Genomic DNA, 8,944 nt, shown 5'->3' on the forward strand with positions numbered 1-8,944 from the left:
AAGACCTTCAGTCACGTGTACCTAACATTAAAGTGCACGTGTTCGATATGGCATCACAAGACAATTCAGCAGATGAGAAATTACAGAAGATGGAAGAGGAAGGGGAGGGAAGAGAGGATAGAGAGACACTCGAGCACAAAGACAACATCAATGCTTTGCATAGTTCTACTCTTTCTGAGCTCACCACAAGCAAATCATCACTGGAGGGCAGCAAGATCTCAGTCCCAACACAATCTACTACAGAGATAGACCAGCCTCAAACAGGCGGCCACAACGAGAGACCAAAGTACAGGACTATAAACTACGGCGATCCCTCAGTGAAAGACACTTATAAACCCAAAATCATCCGCTTTACAGACACCTTTACGTTCTAGATTAGTCATCTAATCTCATTTTCCTTGTACTCTACCCTCACACAGTGGAACCATAGCACTGTAATATGTAATAGTATATTCAGTGGAGCTCATTTAACCATATTTCTGTACGTATTACTTATTTTATTACGACGAAACACATTTCATCAATCAAGTATTTTTTATGTAATGTATCTGCATTGGATTTTGTATTGCATTAATGTATTAAATCATATTTCTTTAAAAATATAGTGTTTTATTTGTTTTTTTTAATAAGTTGAATAATAGAATAAGAGAATAAATATTTGATGGTGTATTTAATAACAGTATAGCAATAACCCCCATATAACCTACAGGAGTTAAGCTGGTAGGTGTTGGTTCCTCTGCAAACATAATTATTATGGTACCTTTCAAGGTACCTTTCATGGCAAGCCGTTTTAACATTTAAGAGCTAGACTGGATATGTATTCCAGATATCTGTAATGCAGTTCTTGCTAGTCAAAACTAAAGTTTCAGATATCCACAATGACATTCCTCCTATCCACAACTGTTATTTAAGATATCCACAATGACATTCTTCCTATCCGGGGGGCGGCTGTGGCTCAGGAGGTAGAGCAGGTCGTCCAATGATCCATGGGTCGGTGGTTCGAATCCTCCTGTCTACATGTGTCCTTGGGCAAGACACTGAACCCTACATTGCCTCCAATGAGTTGGTCGGTGTGAGCTTGCCAGCATTGGTGTGTGAAATTGTCAATGTGGGAAGTGAGGACGCTGGTGTTGACTGTTCGCCGCTTCACCTCCCAATGTATGAATGAATGGACCATTGTAAAGCGCTTTGAGTAAGCACGTAGTGCATAGAAAAGCGATATAATAAAATGCAATCCATTATTATCCAAAATTGCCATTTCAGATATCCATAACGTCACTTGTGTCATTCATGTGTATTGGGCTTTTAGTTTCAGATATCCATAACTGCATTCTGGTTATCTAAAATCCACATTCTGGATATCTACAATTTAATTTCTTACTAGGAGAAACTACCATTTCAGATATCTACAATTTAAATTCTTACTAGGAGAAACTTAGCCTGGCTAATAAGCCAGATTAGTCTGGTTTATTAGCCAGGCTAGGAGATTTATTTATTCAGATTTAGTCAGATGGATCCCCATTAGCTGCCACCGAAGTAGCAGCTACTCTTCCTGGGGTCCATGACAAACAATACATATAACACACAAACAATACATATAACACACAAACAATACATATAACACATATAGGAGAAACTATTTAAACTACCATTTCATATATGGTACAAAACTACCATTTCTTGCTGGTACAAAAAAAGTTAAAACGGCTTGCCATCGCAAGGTTAATGTGTTGCATCAGGGTGTGCAAGGGAAACAACAACATTGCATTACTAGCTGTAGTCATCTGAACCAATCTCAATCTGCATATCTCAACATGACATCCGGTATATGCAGCAAGAAGGACCAAGGTTACAAAATGTTCTCTCTGACTGTGTCAATACTGTTAAGACAACAGGTTGGTTAAATGCTGAACAAATAGTGTGAGCACACATTCACACTGCAAGGAAATGCATATAGCTGCAAGCTGCGATATGACGGGGCCAAGCAATAAGAAATATCACACCTGTGTGAGTGAACTGAGCGGTGCAGCTAGGCTGCTCAACAAAACCACTGTCTGGCTGCAGTTATAGTTATAGTGCTCAGTGTGAATGGCCCTTTTAGGCTGCTCTCAAATGCCACTTTAGGTCACCCAGCGGTATTGCAGCTGTTCGTACCCCAAACAGACCCGCTTATTGTGTGTATTGTAGTCTTTTTCTTATTGCTGCATTCATTCATTTCCTTGGCCCCTCTTATCGCTGCTTGCAGCTATATTTTATTATTATATACAGTATATATTCATCCATCCATCTTCAACCGCTTATCCGTAGTCGGGTCACAGGGGCAACAGCTCCACCAGAGAGCTCCAGACTTCCCTCTCGAGAGCAACATTTGTAACTTCCTCCTGAGGGATCCCGAGGCGTTCCAAGGCCAGTGAGTCGATGTAATCTCTCTATGTGCACCTTGGTCTGCCCCGGGGTCTCCTCCCAGTGGGGCGTGCCTCGAGGACCTCCCTAGGGAGACGCTCGAGAAGCATCCTAACCAGATACCTGAACCAGCTAAGTTGGCTCCTTTTAAGGCGAAGAAGCAGCGACTCTATCCGAGTCTCTCTCGTGTGACTGAACTTCTCACCCTATCTCTAAAGGAGATGCCAGCCACCCGTCGGAGAAAACTCATTTCGGCCGCTTGTATTCGCAACCTTATTCTTTCGGTCATGACCCACACACTTCATGGCCATAGGTGAGAGTAGGAAGACAGAGAGCTTTGCCTTCTGAACCATGGCCTCAGATTTGGAGATGTTGATCCTCATCCCAGCCGCCATACACTGTTCTGCGAACTGATCCAGATTTGGAGATGCTGATCCTCATCCCAGCTACCATACACTTGACTGCGAACCGGTCCATATATTATATTATTTTATTATAGTATATTTATTATTATTATGCGTTCTACATTCCACTGTTTTCTTTCTATTTATTATTATTATTATATTCTTTCTTTTCCGAGGGTGAGACGGCTCACAGGCCGGTCGAACTTCTGGTAATAATAATCAGAATCGTTCCCATGTGTGAAAAAAGCAGTTATGGGGAACCTTTATGTAACCTTTATGTGAACCTGCATATCTACATTGAAATACTACTCATAGCCCTGAACTTTGCACAGGACTATTTGTATTTGTCATCATTACATATTGGAGTGAGCATACAGTAGGCCTATATAACAGTGTCTAGTCACATACAGTATCTACCGTTCTTATTGAAGACATCGCAAGGTTATTCTCACCCCCAAGGATCTCCCCAAACTACTGAAGGTGAGCTCAATACTTAACTGTAATAGTAAAGACGTGACTTGCTAGTAGCCTACGATATACAATGAATAGCCTGGAAACCAGACAAATCTGCCACAGGAAAAATAATCCCTGGGGAGATTGGTCTGGCACTCCTCAGTTTGAATTACATTTCGCTCACCCCAGATTTGTGGGTGACCAATCAGAGCCCACTATTCAAAGTGACACTTTTTTGCTGCGACGTTGGAATCTATTTGTAAATAAATCTTCCACACCGAAGTTCGAAGTAACATCTACGCAGCTCTACGAGCTTGTAGAGCTGCTATTTTTCAATAGCTAAAGTATAACATAATGCTTAGTTAAAACACCAAAAGGGGTTCCCGTCCAGAATGGGTTAGTCTGGCCATGCATACAATGAATGCTTAATTATGACAATTACTATTATTGTAATAGCAGTAGTTCTGGGGTAGAGTGGCCGCTTGGGAACCAGACGATTCCCAGTTCGATTCCGGCCTCCCCCAGAGTCAGTGTCCAAGTGTCCTTGAGCAAGACGCTGAACCCCTAATTGCTCCCGTTGTGCAGGTTGGTGCCTTGCATGGTTTCCTCTGCCATCATTGTATGAATGTGCGTGTGAATGGGTGAATGTAATGCACAATTATTGTAAAGCGCTATATAAATGCACCATTTATAACTATTACTATTTTACATTCTTGAAGGAAATGAAGACCCAAATTGCGTTTGTGCTTCTTGCTCTGTTGACTACTATTAATGCCGCTGCAGTGCCAAATGTGAAAGCTGCGGATGAGTCAGGTAACCATTTCATAAGATGTCATCATGATGCCATGTAACTGTCACGTCAAGGCTTGTCACGTGTATTCACACCTTGCACATAAGGAATTCACAAGGACAATAATTTGCACAGAAACATACAAAGGCAAATCGCACTACTTTCTTTTGTGATTCTTTCATTCTGTTTATTTTTTTCCCACAATGTAATGGAATCAAACCAAAGGATATTACTCCTTTGTGTGTACCAGCATAGGAAATGAAACAAATAAATAAAAATACTGAAACTTGAATCTCACATGACAAGCCATGGTGTGTTTGAAAGCTAAACTGTTAGCCAATGTGTTTGACCGAACCTGCCGATCGATGGCTGATATTTCCTATTGATAGTATATCTTTAAGTTTGATTACATGCATAAAAAAAGAATATATAGCATTACTCTGAATTGAGAGCCTCTATAGAGAATCATATTAATCATATCCTGTATTAATCTACACTGTAAACTTACTCTACACAACTCTGTTTCTGCTATGCTGCCGTAGGGGCTGGGAAGCCACTGGATTCTGTACAGTTTAAAAATACACTGCCAGTACAGGGAAATGAGGGAATTCATCCTGTCCTGGCTGGAAAGCCAATGGAATCTGTTCAGGTTGAATCTGTTCAATTTGCAGGATTCATGGATCAGGATTTTATACAGGTACAGGATGAAATGCTAGAGGATAAATATTAGGGGAAGAAATGGTCCCCTGGAGCCAAATGTGAAGCAAAGTTATATTTTTTCATATGATTTGTCTACATTCCACTTCGTTTTTGTTTAAAAAAAAATATGTTTAATCATTGACACAAACTTGTGAGTGAGTAAATGATTTCCCATTTGTTCTGTATTTCGTTGTTTATGTGCTTCTTTCACAGGTCCAATGAGGGGTTAGGGGAACACCCAGTATCATCTACTCGTCAATTGAATTAGTAGTAATTCAAGATCATGTTTCTTCATCAGTGTACTTGAGGCCTATTTGTCACCCTCAAATAAAAGTAACATCATGCAACTCGTAGCTTGCCTTTCTTTTTGTGGTGTATATGCTGGGAGGGAAAAAGTCTAATTTCAAAAGAGCATAAAATGGCACATGCCTTGAGGACCAGTTGAAGAATTTAGTGAATATTCTTTAAATAGTGATGTACAACCCATTGCAAGTAAATTCAACACCAGTGTTTTATATTTGACCTAAACTTCATAAAAACTTTGAGAAACCCCCAGGTCGCCCTATTATATCGGGCATCGACTCAGTAACAGCACCTCTCTCTTCTTTTGTAGACTTTTTTATTAAACCTTTTAATGAGCGCCTCCCTTCTTATGTGAAAGACACAGGTCACATGATATCCATTGTTGAAAACCTTGAACCTTTAAGAGCAGATAAGTCACTCTGACTGAGTTAGTACTTAAACACAATTACTTCATGTTTCAGGACGACTATTTTCTACAAAAGAGGGGTGTAGCGATGGGGTCACCTATGGCCCCTAATTACACAGGACTGTATGTTGGCCTCTGGCTTTTGGCGTGTGCGGCCACCTTCTTGTTTTTTCAAGATTTCCTCTGCGGTACACCCTACTTTAACATGACAAAATCATACTTAAAGATAAGTACTGTGTTATAAGTAATGTGCCTGCTTCATGTGCAGTGTTTGCAGCAGTATACTGTATATAGGCCTACATATTGGTGCTTCTAATTCTGTATGTTGCTTTTTAACATCAACCTGCCCATGGAAAACATACAGTAGCTGTATGGCTCACATCTGGGATATTTAAATAAACTAATAGTGATTATATTAATATTAATGTGTATAGAGGGTATGCGCGTGACATCATCATCAAACCAGGAAGTTATGCAGGAACGCCTACTGAGTGGCAAAAAACTACTTTCTGGCCTTGACAGCCCATACATCCACACAGAAAAGTCATATCTGATTGCTTTAAACAACATTAAACAATGTTAAACTCACTTTGCCTGTTTCTTTGCCACTCAATTTGCCACTCGATGTGCCATTCACTTTAAGCATGCGCATACTCTCTATTGTATAAACTAAAAACACATGACATGTTTTGCCTGTTTTCCATAATTACCCACAACATATTGATGTTATGCTTAAAGGCTTCAAGGCTTGTGGATTACCATTCCTAAGTGACCATATCTGATGACAGACGCATGGTTTCATGCTGCAAAGTCAGGCATGCCAGTGATTGGCAGTGGAAGTAGCCTACATTTACTCAACTACTGTACAACTACACATACATTTATTGTTACTTAGTTCCAGTATTTGATACTTTATACTTCAACTCCACAACATCTCAAAGGCAAATATTATATACTTTTTACTCCAATTAAATTATTTGAAAACATAATTTAAAAGTTTCTTTGTGGATTTAGATGAATATTACAAAACATAACCGATTATGCCTTTTTGAAATTATAGCGGATCTACAAGCTCACAATGCGTCACATCGCAACATGTTGTGAGCTTGTATATCAGCCATTTGAAAAAGTTTGACAAATTGTGGAACGAATTTGTGTCTTCACTTTGATGCTAATACTTTCGTAATTTGAAGTACATTTTTGATGTAGCCCTTAATCATATTCAAGGGCTTTTGGCACTCAGAGAGTGTACAAATGTACTCTCTCAGTTATGTTGACAATGATTTTACGATATATAAATAAAGAAAATAAAGTTATAATAGATTGAGGTCCCAGATATAAATGGAATAAATAAATAATGGTAAGCTATGAATGGAGGTCTGTGGCATAGGCCTATTGCATGGATTATACACTTTTTCATGACATGTCATGGACCCCAAATTGATTTTCATTAGGCCACAGGCTTTTCCTATGCATTCCTTTTCAAATAATTGTGTGCTATATGTGATGTTGAGGATATCATATGCTTGATATACAAATGTTATAAGTGTTCACTTCTGTAACTGTATACTTCAGCAAGGCAGATGGCTTCTTGGTTAGAGTGGGTGACAATATTATCACACGAAGATGAAATTACCGACCTAGGTTCCATCCTGGAGGCAAATCTTTCCGGTGATAAAATAGCCACCAACGTAATAAAAAAAGTCAACTAAAGAACAAGATTCCTATACAGGATCTCCTCACTGGTCGACAAAAAGACCCTAACGGGTTTCTTCAACTATGCATGCAGCAGTTCAACAATAATGCAAAAGACTGTGTAAAGAAATGGGAAACTGTCATCTAACCACATGCTTCAAAGACACGAAAAGAAGAAGAAGAACTATGCATGCACCTTTTGGCACCACAGCACCTCAAAGGCCCTTAAAACAAGGGTCCGACTTCCCAAAACAAACTGGTCAGGCTCACTCCCCGAACCCACCTCACCCCTGCCCACTTTGACAGGCTGGGATGACTTAGGGTTGACGACAGAGTAGGCTACAGCATCTTGCAATGGGTCTGGTCCACAAGATTCGATACATCACCGTCCACCAAGATACCCATGTACCTGTCTAAATACTTCCTTAATGTCAACAAAGTCCACACCCACAACACCAGATGGAGCTCAACAAACCATGTGCAACCCAGATTTGGCACAAACAAGGGACTAAATTAATTTCGCTTCTATGCCACCAAAATGCAGAACGCCCTACCAACGGTCATTAAGACATGCGAATCCCTTGACTCCTTCAAAACTGCTCTCAACGTACGTATGGCCGCAATTCGAAACTGGCCCCCGTAAAATCTGAAACCCCCCACCTACCCCTTTTCCCCCTCACTTTATATGTTTTCTTTTCCCTTTTTTACCTCCTTTATGATGATTTCCTGCCCCTCCTATATACAGGTTTAATGTTTGTTTTTTAGTTCAATGTTTGTTTTCAAATTGCCATTGACAATGAAGGGAAAATGTATGTAATCTGTCCCTAACACAAACATTAAATGCCATTAACAACAAAGAGAATTTAATGTTTGTGTTGGCACCGTTTGTTTTACATCACCATTACATCACCTAATCAACATGAGTTAGACTTTAATATATTAGCGCCCCTCACTTCACACAGGTGTGATTTATTTTTATTTTTTTAATGTACTGTAATTCTGCAAACTGTTAATAAATACTTCAATCAATCATTCAATACATAAGAAATTGATGTTGGTACTACTGAAATAATGATACACTCTTCAATATTTTTGTATTACAATAATTTCAAGCGAATTGAAATATCGTTAAATTAAACTATTACTCGTTTGGCTGAGGACTTCCTGGAAGAGGAAGGAACCCAAGGGACAGGTCTGGAGGAAATGTGCCCTCCCCTAAACAATAATGACATTTACCTGATCAGTAAAACTAAAACCCTGCATTTTGGCACAGTTATTATTATTAATAAGTTTAAACGAGTAGGAGTAATGAACGACCTAACTTCACTGGTGGTGAAGCACTTCAGAAACGGCTGACGTCAGGTGAGAAAGTGAAATCAACCTGAACCGTCGATATGGGAGTGGCTTCACTCGTTTAACCCTTTCACTCTCATTTTCAGGGGTTCTTAAATTGTGACGACTGTGGTGATGATGACTGACACACACACACACACACACACACACACACACACACACACACACACACACACACACACACACACACACACACACGTTACACACACACACACACACACACACACACACACACACACACACACACACACACACACACACACACACACACACACACACACACATATTATACACACACACACACACACACACACACACACACACACACACACACACACACACACACACACACACATATCATATGTGTGTGTGTGTGTGTGTTCTACCCTTAGTATAGGTTCTACCGTGTCGCAGGCTGTGCTCGGAGAGGCGTGTCTA

The sequence above is a fragment of the Electrona antarctica genome (genome assembly GCF_951216825.1).
Source record: "Electrona antarctica genome assembly, chromosome: 3".
Lineage (NCBI taxonomy): Eukaryota > Metazoa > Chordata > Actinopteri > Myctophiformes > Myctophidae > Electrona > Electrona antarctica.